Below are 23,167 nucleotides of genomic sequence, written 5' to 3' on the forward strand. Positions count from 1 at the left end.
GCACTTCAATATTTTGTCTTGCCCATTCACCCTCTGAATGGCACACATACACAATCCACATCTCAATTGTCTCAAAGCTTAAAAATCCTTCTTTAACCTGTCTCCTCCCCTTCATCTACACTGATTGAAGTGGAGGGATCACAGCTTTCAACTGGATTCACCTGGTCAGAGCAGGTGATCCTAATGTTTTGTCCACTCAGTGTATGCTGCTACTCTGTTCTTCATTCTTACTCTTATTATTATCTATCCTGATGCCTTGTCACTTCACCCTGCCTTTATGTACATATCTACCTCAAATACATCGTACCCCTGCACATAGATCTGGTACTGGTACTCCCTGTATATAGCTCCAAATACATCTGGTACTCCCTGTATATAGCTCCACATACATCTGGTACTGGTACTCCCTGTATATAGCTGCACATAGATCTGGTACTGGTACTCCCTGTATATAGCTGCACATAGATCTGGTACTGGTACTCCCTGTATATAGCTCCACATAGATCAGGTACTGGTACTCCCTGTATATAGCTCCACATACATCTGGTACTCCCTGTATATAGCTCCACATAGATCTGGTACTGGTACTCCCTGTATATAGCTCCACATAGATCTGGTACTGGTACTCCCTGTATATAGCTCCACATAGATCTGGTACTGGTACTCCCTGTATATAGCTCCACATAGATCTGGTACTGGTACTCCCTGTATATAGCTCCACATAGATCTGGTACTGGTACTCCCTGTATATAGCTCCAAATACTCTGGTACTCCCTGTATATAGCTCCACATTCATCTGGTACTGGTACTCCCTGTATATAGCTGCACATAGATCAGGTACTGGTACTCCCTGGATATAGCTGCACATAGATCTGGTACTGGTACTCCCTGTATATAGTTCCACATACATCTGGTACTGGTACTCCCTGTATATAGCTGCACATAGATCTGGTACTGGTACTCCCTGTATATAGTTCCACATACATCTGGTACTGGTACTCCCTGTATATAGCTGCACATAGATCTGGTACTGGTACTCCCTGTATATAGCTCCACATATATCTGGTACTGGTACTCCCTGTATATAGCTCCACATACATATGGTACTCCCTGTATATAGCTCCACATACATCTGGTACTCCCTGTATATAGCTCCACATAGATCTGGTACTCCCTGTATATAGCTCCACATAGATATGGTACTGGTACTCCCTGTATATTGCTCCACATAGATCTGGTACTGGTACTCCCTGTATATAGCTCCAAATACATCTGGTACTCCCTGTATATAGCTCCACATACATCTGGTACTGGTACTCCCTGTATATAGCTGCACATAGATCTGGTACTGGTACTCCCTGTATATAGCTGCACATAGATCTGGTACTGGTACTCCCTGTATATAGCTCCACATAGATCAGGTACTGGTACTCCCTGGATATAGCTGCACATAGATCTGGTACTGGTACTCCCTGTATATAGCTCCACATACATCTGGTACTCCTTGTATATAGCTCCACATAGATCTGGTACTCCCTGTATATTGCTCCACATAGATCTGGTACTGGTACTCCCTGTATATAGCTCCAAATACATCTGGTACTCCCTGTATATAGCTCCACATACATCTGGTACTGGTACTCCCTGTATATAGCTGCACATAGATCTGGTACTGGTACTCCCTGTATATAGCTGCACATAGATCTGGTACTGGTACTCCCTGTATATAGCTCCACATAGATCAGGTACTGGTACTCCCTGGATATAGCTGCACATAGATCTGGTACTGGTACTCCCTGTATATAGCTCCACATACATCTGGTACTCCCTGTATATAGCTCCACATAGATCTGGTACTCCCTGTATATAGCTACACATAGATCTGGTACTGGTACTCCCTGTATATAGCTCCACATAGATCTGGTACTGGTACTCCCTGTATATAGCTCCACATAGATCTGGTACTGGTACTCCCTGTATATAGCTCCACATAGATCTGGTACTGGTACTCCCCTGTATATAGCTCCAAATACATCTGGTACTCCCTGTATATAGCTCCACATACATCTGGTACTGGTACTCCCTGTATATAGCTGCACATAGATCTGGTACTGGTACTCCCTGTATATAGCTGCACATAGATCTGGTACTGGTACTCCCTGTATATAGCTCCACATAGATCAGGTACTGGTACTCCCTGGATATAGCTGCACATAGATCTGGTACTGGTACTCCCTGTATATAGTTCCACATACATCTGGTACTGGTACTCCCTGTATATAGCTGCACATAGATCTGGTACTGGTACTCCCTGTATATAGTTCCACATACATCTGGTACTGGTACTCCCTGTATATAGCTCCACATACATATGGTACTCCCTGTATATAGCTCCACATACATCTGGTACTCCCTGTATATAGCTCCACATAGATCTGGTACTCCCTGTATATAGCTCCACCTAGATATGGTACTGGTACTCCCTGTATATTGGTCCACATAGATCTGGTACTGGTACTCCCTGTATATAGCTCCAAATACATCTGGTACTCCCTGTATATAGCTCCACATACATCTGGTACTGGTACTCCCTGTATATAGCTGCACATAGATCTGGTACTGGTACTCCCTGTATATAGCTGCACATAGATCTGGTACTGGTACTCCCTGTATATAGCTCCACATAGATCAGGTACTGGTACTCCCTGGATATAGCTGCACATAGATCTGGTACTGGTACTCCCCTGTATATAGCTCCACATACATCTGGTACTCCCTGTATATAGCTCCACATAGATCTGGTACTCCCTGTATATAGCTCCACATAGATCTGGTACTGGTACTCCCTGTATATAGCTCCACATAGATCTGGTACTGGTACTCCCTGTATATAGCTCCACATAGATCTGGTACTGGTACTCCCTGTATATAGCTCCACATAGATCTGGTACTGGTACTCCCTGTATATAGCTCCAAATACATCTGGTACTCCCTGTATATAGCTCCACATACATCTGGTACTGGTACTCCCTGTATATAGCTGCACATAGATCTGGTACTGGTACTCCCTGTATATAGCTGCACATAGATCTGGTACTGGTACTCCCTGTATATAGCTCCACATAGATCAGGTACTGGTACTCCCTGGATATAGCTGCACATAGATCTGGTACTGGTACTCCCTGTATATAGTTCCACATACATCTGGTACTGGTACTCCCTGTATATAGCTGCACATAGATCTGGTACAGGTACTCCCTGTATATAGTTCCACATACATCTGGTACTGGTACTCCCTGTATATAGCTGCACATAGATCTGGTACTGGTACTCCCTGTATATAGCTCCACATATATCTGGTACTGGTACTCCCTGTATATAGCTCCACATACATATGGTACTCCCTGTATATAGCTCCACATACATCTGGTACTGGTACTCCCTGTATATAGCTGCACATAGATCTGGTACTGGTACTCCCTGTATATAGCTGCACATAGATCTGGTACTGGTACTCCCTGTATATAGCTCCACATAGATCAGGTACTGGTACTCCCTGGATATAGCTGCACATAGATCTGGTACTGGTACTCCCTGTATATAGCTCCACATACATCTGGTACTCCCTGTATATAGCTCCACATAGATCTGGTACTCCCTGTATATAGCTACACATAGATCTGGTACTGGTACTCCCTGTATATAGCTCCACATAGATCTGGTACTGGTACTCCCTGTATATAGCTCCACATAGATCTGGTACTGGTACTCCCTGTATATAGCTCCACATAGATCTGGTACTGGTACTCCCTGTATATAGCTCCAAATACATCTGGTACTCCCTGTATATAGCTCCACATACATCTGGTACTGGTACTCCCTGTATATAGCTGCACATAGATCTGGTACTGGTACTCCCTGTATATAGCTGCACATAGATCTGGTACTGGTACTCCCTGTATATAGCTCCACATAGATCAGGTACTGGTACTCCCTGGATATAGCTGCACATAGATCTGGTACTGGTACTCCCTGTATATAGTTCCACATACATCTGGTACTGGTACTCCCTGTATATAGCTGCACATAGATCTGGTACTGGTACTCCCTGTATATAGTTCCACATACATCTGGTACTGGTACTCCCTGTATATAGCTCCACATACATATGGTACTCCCTGTATATAGCTCCACATACATCTGGTACTCCCTGTATATAGCTCCACATAGATCTGGTACTCCCTGTATATAGCTCCACATAGATATGGTACTGGTACTCCCTGTATATTGCTCCACATAGATCTGGTACTGGTACTCCCTGTATATAGCTCCAAATACATCTGGTACTCCCTGTATATAGCTCCACATACATCTGGTACTGGTACTCCCTGTATATAGCTGCACATAGATCTGGTACTGGTACTCCCTGTATATAGCTGCACATAGATCTGGTACTGGTACTCCCTGTATATAGCTCCACATAGATCAGGTACTGGTACTCCCTGGATATAGCTGCACATAGATCTGGTACTGGTACTCCCTGTATATAGCTCCACATACATCTGGTACTCCCTGTATATAGCTCCACATAGATCTGGTACTCCCTGTATATAGCTCCACATAGATCTGGTACTGGTACTCCCTGTATATAGCTCCACATAGATCTGGTACTGGTACTCCCTGTATATAGCTCCACATAGATCTGGTACTGGTACTCCCTGTATATAGCTCCACATAGATCTGGTACTGGTACTCCCTGTATATAGCTCCAAATACATCTGGTACTCCCTGTATATAGCTCCACATACATCTGGTACTGGTACTCCCTGTATATAGCTGCACATAGATCTGGTACTGGTACTCCCTGTATATAGCTGCACATAGATCTGGTACTGGTACTCCCTGTATATAGCTCCACATAGATCAGGTACTGGTACTCCCTGGATATAGCTGCACATAGATCTGGTACTGGTACTCCCTGTATATAGTTCCACATACATCTGGTACTGGTACTCCCTGTATATAGCTGCACATAGATCTGGTACTGGTACTCCCTGTATATAGTTCCACATACATCTGGTACTGGTACTCCCTGTATATAGCTGCACATAGATCTGGTACTGGTACTCCCTGTATATAGCTCCACATATATCTGGTACTGGTACTCCCTGTATATAGCTCCACATACATATGGTACTCCCTGTATATAGCTCCACATACATCTGGTACTCCCTGTATATAGCTCCACATAGATCTGGTACTCCCTGTATATAGCTCCACATAGATATGGTACTGGTACTCCCTGTATATTGCTCCACATAGATCTGGTACTGGTACTCCCTGTATATAGCTCCACATACATCTGGTACTCCCTGTATATAGCTCCACATAGATCTGGTACTCCCTGTATATAGCTCCACATAGATCTGGTACTCCCTGTATATAGCTCCACATAGATCTGGTACTGGTACTCCCTGTATATAGCTCCACATACATCTGGTACTCCCTGTATATAGCTCCACATAGATCTGGTACTGGTACTCCCTGTATATAGCTCCACATAGATCTGGTACTGGTACTCGTGTATATAGCTCCACATAGATCTGGTACTGGTACTCCCTGTATATAGCTCCACATAGATCTGGTACTGGTACTCCCTGTATATAGCTCCACATAGATCTGGTACTGGTACTCCCTGTATATAGCTCCACATTGATCTGGTACTAGTACTCCCTGTATATAGCTCCACATAGATCTGGTACTGGTACTCCCTGTATATAGCTCCACATTGATCTGGTACTAGTACTCCCTGTATATAGCTCCACATAGATCTGGTACTAGTACTCCCTGTATATAGCTCCACATAGATCTGGTACTGGTACTCCCTGTATATAGCTCCACATAGATCTGGTACTGGTACTCCCTGTATATAGCTCCACATAGATCTGGTACTGGTACTCCCTGTATATAGCTCCACATAGATCTGGTACTGGTACTCCCTGTATATAGCTCCACATAGATCTGGTACTGGTATTCCCTGTATATAGCTCCACATAGATCTGGTACTGGTACTCCCTGTATATAGCTCCACATAGATCTGGCACTGGTACTCCCTGTATATAGCTCCACATTGATCTGGTACTAGTACTCCCTGTATATAGCTCCACATAGATCTGGTACTGGTACTCCCTGTATATAGCTCCACATAGATCTGGTACTGGTACTCCCTGTATATAGCTCCACATAGAGCTGGTACTGGTACTCCCTGTATATAGCTCCACATACATCTGGTACTGGTACTCCCTGTATATAGCTCCACATAGATCTGGTACTGGTACTCCCTGTATATAGCTGCACATAGATCTGGAACTTGTACTCCCTGTATATAGCTCCACATAGATCTGGTACTGGTACTCCCTGTATATAGCTCCACATAGATCTGGTACTGGTACTCCCTGTATATAGCTCCACATAGATCTGGTACTGGTACTCCCTGTATATAGCTCCACATAGATCTGGTACTCCCTGTATATAGCTCCACATAGATCTGGTACTGGTACTCCCTGTATATAGCTCCACATACATCTGGTACTCCCTGTATATAGCTCCACATAGATCTGGTACTCCCTGTATATAGCTCCACATACATCTGGTACTGGTACTCCCTGTATATAGCTGCACATAGATCTGGTACTGGTACTCCCTGTATATAGCTGCACATAGATCTGGTACTGGTACTCCCTGTATATAGCTCCACATAGATCAGGTACTGGTACTCCCTGTATATAGCTCCACATACATCTGGTACTCCCTGTATATAGCTCCACATAGATCTGGTACTGGTACTCCCTGTATATAGCTCCACATAGATCTGGTACTGGTACTCCCTGTATATAGCTCCACATAGATCTGGTACTGGTACTCCCTGTATATAGCTCCACATATATCTGGTACTGGTACTCCCTGTATATAGCTCCAAATACTCTGGTACTCCCTGTATATAGCTCCACATTCATCTGGTACTGGTACTCCCTGTATATAGCTGCACATAGATCAGGTACTGGTACTCCCTGGATATAGCTGCACATAGATCTGGTACTGGTACTCCCTGTATATAGTTCCACATACATCTGGTACTGGTACTCCCTGTATATAGCTGCACATAGATCTGGTACTGGTACTCCCTGTATATAGCTCCACATAGATCTGGTACTGGTACTCCCTGTATATAGCTGCACATAGATCTGGTACTGGTACTCCCTGTATATAGCTCCACATATATCTGGTACTGGTACTCCCTGTATATAGCTCCACATACATATGGTACTCCCCTGTATATAGCTCCACATACATCTGGTACTCCCTGTATATAGCTCCACATAGATCTGGTACTCCCTGTATATAGCTCCACATAGATATGGTACTGGTACTCCCTGTATATTGCTCCACATAGATCTGGTACTGGTACTCCCTGTATATAGCTCCAAATACATCTGGTACTCCCTGTATATAGCTCCACATACATCTGGTACTGGTACTCCCTGTATATAGCTGCACATAGATCTGGTACTGGTACTCCCTGTATATAGCTGCACATAGATCTGGTACTGGTACTCCCTGTATATAGCTCCACATAGATCTGGTACTGGTACTCCCTGTATATAGCTCCACATAGATCTGGTACTCCCTGTATATAGCTACACATAGATCTGGTACTGGTACTCCCTGTATATAGCTCCACATAGATCTGGTACTGGTACTCCCTGTATATAGCTCCACATAGATCTGGTACTGGTACTCCCTGTATATAGCTCCACATAGATCTGGTAGTGGTACTCCCTGTATATAGCTCCAAATACATCTGGTACTCCCTGTATATAGCTCCACATACATCTGGTACTGGTACTCCCTGTATATAGCTGCACATAGATCTGGTACTGGTACTCCCTGTATATAGCTGCACATAGATCTGGTACTGGTACTCCCTGTATATAGCTCCACATAGATCTGGTACTGGTACTCCCTGTATATAGCTCCACATAGATCTGGTACTGGTACTCCCTGTATATAGCTCCAAATACATCTGGTACTCCCTGTATATAGCTCCACATAGATCTGGTACTGGTACTCCCTGTATATAGCTGCACATAGATCTGGTACTGGTACTCCCTGTATATAGCTGCACATAGATCTGGCTCCACATAGATCAGGTACTGGTACTCCCCTGGATATAGCTGCACATAGATCTGGTACTGGTACTCCCTGTATATAGCTCCACATACATCTGGTACTGGTACTCCCTGTATATAGCTGCACATAGATCTGGTACTGGTACTCCCTGTATATAGCTCCACATACATCTGGTACTGGTACTCCCTGTATATAGCTCCACATACATATGGTACTCCCTGTATATAGCTCCACATACATCTGGTACTCCCTGTATATAGCTCCACATAGATCTGGTACTCCCTGTATATAGCTCCACCTAGATATGGTACTGGTACTCCCTGTATATTGGTCCACATAGATCTGGTACTGGTACTCCCTGTATATAGCTCCAAATACATCTGGTACTCCCTGTATATAGCTCCACATACATCTGGTACTGGTACTCCCTGTATATAGCTGCACATAGATCTGGTACTGGTACTCCCTGTATATAGCTGCACATAGATCTGGTACTGGTACTCCCTGTATATAGCTCCACATAGATCAGGTACTGGTACTCCCTGGATATAGCTGCACATAGATCTGGTACTGGTACTCCCTGTATATAGCTCCACATACATCTGGTACTCCCTGAATATAGCTCCACATAGATCTGGTACTCCCTGTATATAGCTCCACATAGATCTGGTACTGGTACTCCCTGTATATAGCTCCACATAGATCTGGTACTGGTACTCCCTGTATATAGCTCCACATAGATCTGGTACTGGTACTCCCTGTATATAGCTCCACATAGATCAGGTACTGGTACTCCCTGGATATAGCTGCACATAGATCTGGTACTGGTACTCCCTGTATATAGTTCCACATACATCTGGTACTGGTACTCCCTGTATATAGCTGCACATAGATCTGGTACTGGTACTCCCTGTATATAGTTCCACATACATCTGGTACTGGTACTCCCTGTATATAGCTGCACATAGATCTGGTACTGGTACTCCCTGTATATAGCTCCACATATATCTGGTACTGGTACTCCCTGTATATAGCTCCACATACATATGGTACTCCCTGTATATAGCTCCACATACATCTGGTACTCCCTGTATATAGCTCCACATAGATCTGGTACTGGTACTCCCTGTATATAGCTCCACATAGATCTGGTACTGGTACTCGTGTATATAGCTCCACATATATCTGGTACTGGTACTCCCTGTATATAGCTCCACATACATATGGTACTCCCTGTATATAGCTCCACATACATCTGGTACTGGTACTCCCTGTATATAGCTGCACATAGATCTGGTACTGGTACTCCCTGTATATAGCTGCACATAGATCTGGTACTGGTACTCCCTGTATATAGCTCCACATAGATCAGGTACTGGTACTCCCTGGATATAGATGCACATAGATCTGGTACTGGTACTCCCTGTATATAGCTCCACATACATCTGGTACTCCCTGTATATAGCTCCACATAGATCTGGTACTCCCTGTATATAGCTACACATAGATCTGGTACTGGTACTCCCTGTATATAGCTCCACATAGATCTGGTACTGGTACTCCCCTGTATATAGCTCCACATAGATCTGGTACTGGTACTCCCTGTATATAGCTCCACATAGATCTGGTACTGGTACTCCCTGTATATAGCTCCAAATACATCTGGTACTCCCTGTATATAGCTCCACATACATCTGGTACTGGTACTCCCTGTATATAGCTGCACATAGATCTGGTACTGGTACTCCCTGTATATAGCTGCACATAGATCTGGTACTGGTACTCCCTGTATATAGCTCCACATAGATCAGGTACTGGTACTCCCTGTATATAGCTGCACATAGATCTGGTACTGGTACTCCCTGTATATAGCTCCACATACATCTGGTACTGGTACTCCCTGTATATAGCTGCACATAGATCTGGTACTGGTACTCCCTGTATATAGTTCCACATACATCTGTTACTGGTACTCCCTGTATATAGCTCCACATACATATGGTACTCCCTGTATATAGCTCCACATAGATCTGGTACTGGTACTCCCCTGTATATAGCTCCAAATACATCTGGTACTCCCTGTATATAGCTCCACATACATCTGGTACTGGTACTCCCTGTATATAGCTGCACATAGATCTGGTACTGGTACTCCCTGTATATAGCTGCACATAGATCTGGTACTGGTACTCCCCTGTATATAGCTCCACATAGATCAGGTACTGGTACTCCCTGGATATAGCTGCACATAGATCTGGTACTGGTACTCCCCTGTATATAGCTCCACATACATCTGGTACTGGTACTCCCTGTATATAGCTGCACATAGATCTGGTACTGGTACTCCCTGTATATAGCTCCACATACATCTGGTACTGGTACTCCCTGTATATAGCTGCACATAGATCTGGTACTGGTACTCCCTGTATATAGCTCCACATATATCTGGTACTGGTACTCCCTGTATATAGCTCCACATACATATGGTACTCCCTGTATATAGCTCCACATACATCTGGTACTGGTACTCCCTGTATATAGCTGCACATAGATCTGGTACTGGTACTCCCTGTATATAGCTGCACATAGATCTGGTACTGGTACTCCCTGTATATAGCTCCACATAGATCAGGTACTGGTACTCCCTGGATATAGCTGCACATAGATCTGGTACTGGTACTCCCTGTATATAGCTCCACATACATCTGGTACTCCCTGTATATAGCTCCACATAGATCTGGTACTCCCTGTATATAGCTACACATAGATCTGGTACTGGTACTCCCTGTATATAGCTCCACATAGATCTGGTACTGGTACTCCCTGTATATAGCTCCACATAGATCTGGTACTGGTACTCCCTGTATATAGCTCCACATAGATCTGGTACTGGTACTCCCTGTATATAGCTCCAAATACATCTGGTACTCCCTGTATATAGCTCCACATACATCTGGTACTGGTACTCCCTGTATATAGCTGCACATAGATCTGGTACTGGTACTCCCTGTATATAGCTGCACATAGATCTGGTACTGGTACTCCCTGTATATAGCTCCACATAGATCAGGTACTGGTACTCCCTGGATATAGCTGCACATAGATCTGGTACTGGTACTCCCTGTATATAGCTCCACATACATCTGGTACTGGTACTCCCTGTATATAGCTGCACATAGATCTGGTACTGGTACTCCCTGTATATAGCTCCACATACATCTGGTACTGGTACTCCCTGTATATAGCTCCACATACATATGGTACTCCCTGTATATAGCTCCACATACATCTGGTACTCCCTGTATATAGCTCCACATAGATCTGGTACTCCCTGTATATAGCTCCACATAGATATGGTACTGGTACTCCCTGTATATTGCTCCACATAGATCTGGTACTGGTACTCCCTGTATATAGCTCCAAATACATCTGGTACTCCCTGTATATAGCTCCACATACATCTGGTACTGGTACTCCCTGTATATAGCTGCACATAGATCTGGTACTGGTACTCCCTGTATATAGCTGCACATAGATCTGGTACTGGTACTCCCTGTATATAGCTCCACATAGATCTGGTACTGGTACTCCCTGTATATAGCTCCACATAGATCTGGTACTGGTACTCCCTGTATATAGCTCCACATAGATCTGGTACTGGTACTCCCTGGATATAGCTGCACATAGATCTGGTACTGGTACTCCCTGTATATAGCTCCACATACATCTGGTACTGGTACTCCCTGTATATAGCTGCACATAGATCTGGTACTGGTACTCCCTGTATATAGTTCCACATACATCTGGTACTGGTACTCCCTGTATATAGCTGCACATAGATCTGGTACTGGTACTCCCTGTATATAGCTCCACATATATCTGGTACTGGTACTCCCTGTATATAGCTCCACATACATATGGTACTCCCTGTATATAGCTCCACATACATCTGGTACTCCCTGTATATAGCTCCACATAGATCTGGTACTGGTACTCCCTGTATATAGCTCCACATAGATCTGGTACTGGTACTCGTGTATATAGCTCCACATATATCTGGTACTGGTACTCCCTGTATATAGCTCCACATACATATGGTACTCCCTGTATATAGCTCCACATACATCTGGTACTGGTACTCCCTGTATATAGCTGCACATAGATCTGGTACTGGTACTCCCTGTATATAGCTGCACATAGATCTGGTACTGGTACTCCCTGTATATAGCTCCACATAGATCTGGTACTGGTACTCCCTGTATATAGATGCACATAGATCTGGTACTGGTACTCCCTGTATATAGCTCCACATACATCTGGTACTCCCTGTATATAGCTCCACATAGATCTGGTACTCCCTGTATATAGCTACACATAGATCTGGTACTGGTACTCCCTGTATATAGCTCCACATAGATCTGGTACTGGTACTCCCTGTATATAGCTCCACATAGATCTGGTACTGGTACTCCCTGTATATAGCTCCACATAGATCTGGTACTGGTACTCCCTGTATATAGCTCCAAATACATCTGGTACTCCCTGTATATAGCTCCACATACATCTGGTACTGGTACTCCCTGTATATAGCTGCACATAGATCTGGTACTGGTACTCCCTGTATATAGCTGCACATAGATCTGGTACTGGTACTCCCTGTATATAGCTCCACATAGATCAGGTACTGGTACTCCCTGGATATAGCTGCACATAGATCTGGTACTGGTACTCCCTGTATATAGTTCCACATACATCTGGTACTGGTACTCCCTGTATATAGCTGCACATAGATCTGGTACTGGTACTCCCTGTATATAGTTCCACATACATCTGTTACTGGTACTCCCTGTATATAGCTCCACATACATATGGTACTCCCTGTATATAGCTCCACATAGATCTGGTACTGGTACTCCCTGTATATAGCTCCAAATACATCTGGTACTCCCTGTATATAGCTCCACATACATCTGGTACTGGTACTCCCTGTATATAGCTGCACATAGATCTGGTACTGGTACTCCCTGTATATAGCTGCACATAGATCTGGTACTGGTACTCCCTGTATATAGCTCCACATAGATCAGGTACTGGTACTCCCTGGATATAGCTGCACATAGATCTGGTACTGGTACTCCCTGTATATAGTTCCACATACATCTGGTACTGGTACTCCCTGTATATAGCTGCACATAGATCTGGTACTGGTACTCCCTGTATATAGTTCCACATACATCTGGTACTGGTACTCCCTGTATATAGCTGCACATAGATCTGGTACTGGTACTCCCTGTATATAGCTCCACATATATCTGGTACTGGTACTCCCTGTATATAGCTCCACATACATATGGTACTCCCTGTATATAGCTCCACATACATCTGGTACTGGTACTCCCTGTATATAGCTGCACATAGATCTGGTACTGGTACTCCCTGTATATAGCTGCACATAGATCTGGTACTGGTACTCCCTGTATATAGCTCCACATAGATCAGGTACTGGTACTCCCTGTATATAGCTGCACATAGATCTGGTACTGGTACTCCCTGTATATAGCTCCACATACATCTGGTACTCCCTGTATATAGCTCCACATAGATCTGGTACTCCCTGTATATAGCTACACATAGATCTGGTACTGGTACTCCCTGTATATAGCTCCACATAGATCTGGTACTGGTACTCCCTGTATATAGCTCCACATAGATCTGGTACTGGTACTCCCTGTATATAGCTCCACATAGATCTGGTACTGGTACTCCCTGTATATAGCTCCAAATACATCTGGTACTCCCTGTATATAGCTCCACATACATCTGGTACTGGTACTCCCTGTATATAGCTGCACATAGATCTGGTACTGGTACTCCCTGTATATAGCTGCACATAGATCTGGTACTGGTACTCCCTGTATATAGCTCCACATAGATCAGGTACTGGTACTCCCTGGATATAGCTGCACATAGATCTGGTACTGGTACTCCCTGTATATAGTTCCACATAGATCTGGTACTGGTACTCCCTGTATATAGCTGCACATAGATCTGGTACTGGTACTCCCTGTATATAGTTCCACATACATCTGGTACTGGTACTCCCTGTATATAGCTCCACATACATATGGTACTCCCTGTATATAGCTCCACATACATCTGGTACTCCCTGTATATAGCTCCACATAGATCTGGTACTCCCTGTATATAGCTCCACATAGATATGGTACTGGTACTCCCTGTATATAGCTCCACATAGATCTGGTACTGGTACTCCCTGTATATAGCTCCAAATACATCTGGTACTCCCTGTATATAGCTCCACATACATCTGGTACTGGTACTCCCTGTATATAGCTGCACATAGATCTGGTACTGGTACTCCCTGTATATAGCTGCACATAGATCTGGTACTGGTACTTCCTGTATATAGCTCCACATAGATCAGGTACTGGTACTCCCTGTATATAGCTGCACATAGATCTGGTACTGGTACTCCCTGTATATAGCTCCACATACATCTGGTACTCCCTGTATATAGCTCCACATAGATTCTGGTACTCCCTGTATATAGCTCCACATAGATCTGGTACTGGTACTCCCTGTATATAGCTCCACATAGATCTGGTACTGGTACTCCCTGTATATAGCTCCACATAGATCTGGTACTGGTACTCCCTGTATATAGCTCCACATAGATCTGGTACTGGTACTCCCCTGTATATAGCTCCAAATACATCTGGTACTCCCTGTATATAGCTCCACATACATCTGGTACTGGTACTCCCTGTATATAGCTGCACATAGATCTGGTACTGGTACTCCCTGTATATAGCTGCACATAGATCTGGTACTGGTACTCCCTGTATATAGCTCCACATAGATCAGGTACTGGTACTCCCTGGATATAGCTGCACATAGATCTGGTACTGGTACTCCCTGTATATAGCTCCACATACATCTGGTACTGGTACTCCCTGTATATAGCTGCACATAGATCTGGTACTGGTACTCCCTGTATATAGCTCCACATACATCTGGTACTGGTACTCCCTGTATATAGCTGCACATAGATCTGGTACTGGTACTCCCTGTATATAGCTCCACATATATCTGGTACTGGTACTCCCTGTATATAGCTCCACATACATATGGTACTCCCTGTATATAGCTCCACATACATCTGGTACTCCCTGTATATAGCTCCACATAGATCTGGTACTCCCTGTATATAGCTCCACATAGATATGGTACTGGTACTCCCTGTATATAGCTCCACATAGATCTGGTACTGGTACTCCCTGTATATAGCTCCACATACATCTGGTACTCCCTGTATATAGCTCCACATAGATCTGGTACTCCCTGTATATAGCTCCACATAGATCTGGTACTCCCTGTATATAGCTCCACATAGATCTGGTACTGGTACTCCCTGTATATAGCTCCACATAGATCTGGTACTCCCTGTATATAGCTCCACATAGATCTGGTACTGGTACTCCCTGTATATAGCTCCACATAGATCTGGTACTGGTACTCCGTGTATATAGCTCCACATAGATCTGGTACTGGTACTCCCTGTATATAGCTCCACATACATCTGGTACTGGTACTCCCTGTATATAGCTCCACATAGATCTGGTACTGGTACTCCCTGTATATAGCTCCACATACATCTGGTATTGGTACTCCCTGTATACAGCTCCACATAGATCTGGCACTGGTACTCCCTGTATATAGCTCCACATAGATCTGGTACTGGTACTCCCTGTATATAGCTGCACATAGATCTGGTACTGGTACTCCCTGTATATAGCTCCACATAGATCTGGTACTGGTACTCCCTGTATATAGCTCCACATAGATCTGGTACTGGTACTCCCTGTCTATAGCTCCACATAGATCTGGTACTGGTACTCCCTGTATTTAGCTCCACATTGATCTGGTACTAGTACTCCCTGTATATAGCTCCACATAGATCTGGTACTAGTACTCCCTGTGTATAGCTCCACATAGATCTGGTACTGGTACTCCCTGTATATAGCTCCACATAGATCTGGTACTGGTACTCCCTGTATATAGCTCCACATAGATCTGGTACTGGTACTCCCTGTATATAGCTCCACATAGATCTGGTACTGGTATTCCCTGTATATAGCTCCACATAGATCTGGTACTGGTACTCCCTGTATATAGCTCCACATAGATCTGGTACTGGTACTCCCTGTATATAGCTCCACATAGATCTGGTACTGGTACTCCCTGTATATAGCTCCACATAGATCTGGTACTGGTACTCCCTGTATATAGCTCCACATAGATCTGGTACTGGTACTCCCTGTATATAGCTCCACATAGATCTGGTACTGGTACTCCCTGTATATAGCTCCACATAGATCTGGTACTGGTACTCCCTGTATATAGCTCCACATAGATCTGGTACTGGTACTCCCTGTATATAGCTGCACATAGATCTGGAACTTGTACTCCCTGTATATAGCTCCACATAGATCTGGTACTGGTACTCCCTGTATATAGCTCCACATAGATCTGGTACTGGTACTCCCTGTATATAGCTCCACATAGATCTGGTACTGGTACTCCCTGTATATAGCTCCACATAGATCTGGTACTGGTACTCGTGTATATAGCTCCACATAGATCTGGTACTGGTACTCCCTGTATATAGCTCCACATACATCTGGTACTGGTACTCCCTGTATATAGCTCCACATAGATCTGGTACTGGTACTCCCTGTATATAGCTCCACATACATCTGGTACTGGTACTCCCTGTATATAGCTCCACATAGATCTGGTACTGGTACTCCCTGTATATAGCTCCACATAGATCTGGTACTGGTACTCCCTGTATATAGCTCCACATAGATCTGGTACTGGTACTCCCTGTATATAGCTCCACATAGATCTGGTACTGGTACTCCCTGTATATAGCTGCACATAGATCTGGTACTGGTACTCCCTGTATATAGCTCCACATAGATCTGGTACTGGTACTCCCTGTATATAGCTCCACATAGATATGGTACTCCCTGTATATAGCTTCACATAGATCTGGTACTGGTACTCCCTGTATATAGCTGCACATTGATCTGGTACTGGTACTCCCTGTATATAGCTCCACATAGATCTGGTACTGGTACTCCCTGTATATAGCTCCACATAGATCTGGTACTGGTATTCCCTGTATATAGCTCCACATAGATCTGGCGCTGGTACTCCCTGTATATAGCTCCACATAGATCTGGCACTGGTACTCCCTGTATATAGCTCCACATAGATCTGGTACTGGTACTCCCTGTATATAGCTCCACATAGATCTGGTACTGGTACTCCCTGTATATAGCTCCACATAGATCTGGTACTGGTACTCCCTGTATATAGCTCCACATAGATCTGGTACTGGTACTCCCTGTATATAGCTCCACATAGATCTGGTACTGGTACTCCCTGTATATAGCTCCACATAGATCTGGTACTGGTACTCCCTGTATATAGCTCCACATAGATCTGGTACTGGTACTCCCTGTATATAGCTGCACATTGATCTGGTACTGGTACTCCCTGTATATAGCTCCACATAGATCTGGTACTGGTACTCCCTGTATATAGCTCCACATAGATCTGGTACTGGTACTCCCTGTATATAGCTCCACATAGATCTGGTACTGGTACTCCCTGTATATAGCTCCACATAGATCTGGTACTGGTACTCCCTGTATATAGCTCCACATAGATCTGGTACTGGTACTCCCTGTATATAGCTCCACATAGATCTGGTACTGGTACTCCCTGTATATAGCTCCACATAGATCTGGTACTGGTACTCCCTGTATATAGCTCCACATAGATCTGGTACTGGTACTCCCTGTATATAGCTCCACATAGATCTGGTACTGGTACTCCCTGTATATAGCTGCACATAGATCTGGTACTGGTACTCCCTGTATATAGCTCCACATAGATCTGGTACTGGTACTCCCTGTATATAGCTCCACATAGATCTGGTACTGGTACTCCCTGTATATAGCTCCACATAGATCTGGTACTGGTACTCCCTGTATATAGCTGCACATAGATCTGGTACTGGTACTCCCTGTATATAGCTCCACATAGATCTGGTACTGGTACTCCCTGTATATAGCTCCACATAGATCTGGTACTGGTACTCCCTGTATATAGCTCCACATAGATCTGGTACTGGTACTCCCTGTATATAGCTCCACATAGATCTGGTACTGGTACTCCCTGTATATAGCTCCACATAGATCTGGTACTGGTACTCCCTGTATATAGCTCCACATAGATCTGGTACTGGTACTCCCTGTATATAGCTCCACATAGATCTGGTACTGGTACTCCCTGTATATAGCTCCACATAGATCTGGTACTGGTACTCCCTGTATATAGCTCCACATAGATCTGGTACTGGTACTCCCTGTATATAGCTCCACATAGATCTGGTACTGGTACTCCCTGTATATAGCTCCACATAGATCTGGTACTGGTACTCCCTGTATATAGCTCCACATAGATCTGGTACTGGTACTCCCTGTATATAGCTGCACATAGATCTGGTACTGGTACTCCCTGTATATAGCTCCACATAGATCTGGTACTGGTACTCCCTGTATATAGCTCCACATAGATCTGGTACTGGTACTCCCTGTATATAGCTCCACATAGATCTGGTACTGGTACTCCCTGTATATAGCTCCACATAGATCTGGTACTGGTACTCCCTGTATATAGCTCCACATAGATCTGGTACTGGTACTCCCTGTATATAGCTCCACATAGATCTGGTACTGGTACTCCCTGTATATAGCTCCACATAGATCTGGTACTGGTACTCCCTGTATATAGCTCCACATAGATCTGGTACTGGTACTCCCTGTATATAGCTCCACATAGATCTGGTACTGGTACTCCCTGTATATAGCTCCACATAGATCTGGTACTGGTACTCCCTGTATATAGCTCCACATAGATCTGGTACTGGTACTCCCTGTATATAGCTCCACATAGATCTGGTACTGGTACTCCCTGTATATAGCTCCACATAGATCTGGTACTGGTACTCCCTGTATATAGCTCCACATAGATCTGGTACTGGTACTCCCTGTATATAGCTCCACATAGATCTGGTACTGGTACTCCCTGTATATAGCTCCACATAGATCTGGTACTGGTACTCCCTGTATATAGCTCCACATAGATCTGGTACTGGTACTCCCTGTATATAGCTCCACATAGATCTGGTACTGGTACTCCCTGTATATAGCTCCACATAGATCTGGTACTGGTACTCCCTGTATATAGCTCCACATAGATCTGGTACTGGTACTCCCTGTATATAGCTCCACATAGATCTGGTACTGGTACTCCCTGTATATAGCTCCACATAGATCTGGTACTGGTACTCCCTGTATATAGCTCCACATAGATCTGGTACTGGTACTCCCTGTATATAGCTCCACATAGATCTGGTACTGGTACTCCCTGTATATAGCTCCACATAGATCTGGTACTAGTACTCCCTGTATATAGCTCCACATAGATCTGGTACTGGTACTCCCTGTATATAGCTCCACATACATCTGGTACTGGTACTCCCTGTATATAGCTCCACATAGATCTGGTACTGGTACTCCCTGTATATAGCTCCACATAGATATGGTACTCCCTGTATATAGCTTCACATAGATCTGGTACTGGTACTCCCTGTATATAGCTGCACATTGATCTGGTACTGGTACTCCCTGTATATAGCTCCACATAGATCTGGTACTGGTACTCCCTGTATATAGCTCCACATAGATCTGGTACTGGTACTCCCTGTATATAGCTCCACATAGATCTGGTACTGGTACTCCCTGTATATAGCTCCACATAGATCTGGTACTGGTACTCCCTGTATATAGCTCCACATAGATCTGGTACTGGTACTCCCTGTATATAGCTCCACATAGATCTGGTACTGGTACTCCCTGTATATAGCTCCACATAGATCTGGTACTGGTACTCCCTGTATATAGCTCCACATAGATCTGGTACTGGTACTCCCTGTATATAGCTCCACATAGATCTGGTACTGGTACTCCCTGTATATAGCTCCACATAGATCTGGTACTGGTACTCCCTGTATATAGCTCCACATAGATCTGGTACTGGTACTCCCTGTATATAGCTCCACATAGATCTGGTACTGGTACTCCCTGTATATAGCTCCACATAGATCTGGTACTGGTACTCCCTGTATATAGCTCCACATAGATCTGGTACTGGTACTCCCTGTATATAGCTCCACATAGATCTGGTACTGGTACTCCCTGTATATAGCTCCACATAGATCTGGTACTGGTACTCCCTGTATATAGCTCCACATAGATCTGGTACTGGTAGTCCCTGTATATAGCTCCACATAGATCTGGTACTGGTACTCCCTGTATATAGCTCCACATAGATCTGGTACTGGTACTCCCTGTATATAGCTCCACATAGATCTGGTACTGGTACTCCCTGTATATAGCTCCACATAGATCTGGTACTGGTACTCCCTGTATATAGCTCCACATAGATCTGGTACTGGTACTCCCTGTATATAGCTCCACATAGATCTGGTACTGGTACTCCCTGTATATAGCTCCACATACATCTGGTACTGGTACTCCCTGTATATAGCTCCACATAGATCTGGTACTGGTACTCCCTGTATATAGCTGCACATAGATCTGGAACTTGTACTCCCTGTATATAGCTCCACATAGATCTGGTACTGGTACTCCCTGTATATAGCTGCACATTGATCTGGTACTGGTACTCCCTGTATATAGCTCCACATAGATCTGGTACTGGTACTCCCTGTATATAGCTGCACATAGATCTGGTACTGGTACTCCCTGTATATAGCTCCACATAGATCTGGTACTGGTACTCCCTGTATATAGCTCCACATAGATCTGGTACTCCCTGTATATAGCTCCACATAGATCTGGTACTGGTACTCCCTGTATATAGCTGCACATTGATCTGGTACTGGTACTCCCTGTATATAGCTCCACATAGATCTGGTACTGGTACTCCCTGTATATAGCTCCACATACATCTGGTACTGGTACTCCCTGTATATAGCTCCACATAGATCTGGTACTGGTACTCCCTGTATATAGCTGCACATAGATCTGGAACATGTACTCCCTGTATATAGCTCCACATAGATCTGGTACTGGTACTCCCTGTATATAGCTGCACATTGATCTGGTACTGGTACTCCCTGTATATAGCTCCACATAGATCTGGTACTGGTACTCCCTGTATATAGCTGCACATAGATCTGGTACTGGTACTCCCTGTATATAGCTCCACATAGATCTGGTACTGGTACTCCCTGTATATAGCTCCACATAGATCTGGTACTCCCTGTATATAGCTTCACATAGATCTGGTACTGGTACTCCCTGTATATAGCTCCACATAGATCTGGTACTGGTACTCCCTGTATATAGCTCCACATAGATCTGGTACTGGTACTCCCTGTATATAGCTCCACATAGATCTGGTACTGGTACTCCCTGTATATAGCTCCACATAGATCTGGTACTGGTACTCCCTGTATATAGCTCCACATAGATCTGGTACTGGTACTCCCTGTATATAGCTCCACATAGATCTGGTACTGGTACTCCCTGTATATAGCTCCACATAGATCTGGTACTGGTACTCCCTGTATATAGCTGCACATAGATCTGGAACTTGTACTCCCTGTATATAGCTCCACATAGATCTGGTACTGGTACTCCCTGTATATAGCTGCACATTGATCTGGTACTGGTACTCCCTGTATATAGCTCCACATAGATCTGGTACTGGTACTCCCTGTATATAGCTGCACATAGATCTGGTACTGGTACTCCCTGTATATAGCTCCACATAGATCTGGTACTGGTACTCCCTGTATATAGCTCCACATAGATATGGTACTCCCTGTATATAGCTCCACATAGATCTGGTACTGGTACTCCCTGTATATAGCTCCACATACATCTGGTACTCCCTGTATATAGCTCCACATAGATCTGGTACTCCCTGTATATAGCTCCACATAGATATGGTACTGGTACTCCCTGTATATTGCTCCACATAGATCTGGTACTGGTACTCCCTGTATATAGCTCCAAATACATCTGGTACTCCCTGTATATAGCTCCACATACATCTGGTACTGGTACTCCCTGTATTAAGCTGCACATAGATCTGGTACTGGTACTCCCTGTATATAGCTGCACATAGATCTGGTACTGGTACTCCCTGTATATAGCTCCACATAGATCTGGTACTGGTACTCCCTGTATATAGCTGCACATAGATCTGGTACTGGTACTCCCTGTATATAGCTCCACATACATCTGGTACTCCCTGTATATAGCTCCACATAGATCTGGTACTCCCTGTATATAGCTCCACATAGATCTGGTACTGGTACTCCCTGTATATAGCTCCACATAGATCTGGTACTGGTACTCCCTGTATATAGCTCCACATAGATCTGGTACTGGTACTCCCTGTATATAGCTGCACATAGATCTGGAACATGTACTCCCTGTATATAGCTCCACATAGATCTGGTACTGGTACTCCCTGTATATAGCTGCACATTGATCTGGTACTGGTACTCCCTGTATATAGCTCCACATAGATCTGGTACTGGTACTCCCTGTATATAGCTCCACATAGATCTGGTACTGGTACTCCCTGTATATAGCTCCACATAGATCTGGTACTGGTACTCCCTGTATATAGCTCCACATAGATCTGGTACTCCCTGTATATAGCTTCACATAGATCTGGTACTGGTACTCCCTGTATATAGCTCCACATAGATCTGGTACTGGTACTCCCTGTATATAGCTCCACATAGATCTGGTACTAGTACTCCCTGTATATAGCTCCACAT

The 23,167-nt window shown here is 44.2% G+C and overlaps 1 protein-coding gene across 1 annotated transcript in view; it reads right to left on the reverse strand.

The window, feature by feature from the left end:
• LOC106580855 (SPARC-related modular calcium-binding protein 1) overlaps positions 1-23,167 on the reverse strand; it is a 50,598-nt gene that overhangs the window by 10,727 nt on the left and 16,704 nt on the right. The gene's annotated exons all lie outside the window — the stretch shown is intronic.

Source organism: Salmo salar, chromosome ssa20, assembly GCF_905237065.1.
Source record: "Salmo salar chromosome ssa20, Ssal_v3.1, whole genome shotgun sequence".
Lineage (NCBI taxonomy): Eukaryota > Metazoa > Chordata > Actinopteri > Salmoniformes > Salmonidae > Salmo > Salmo salar.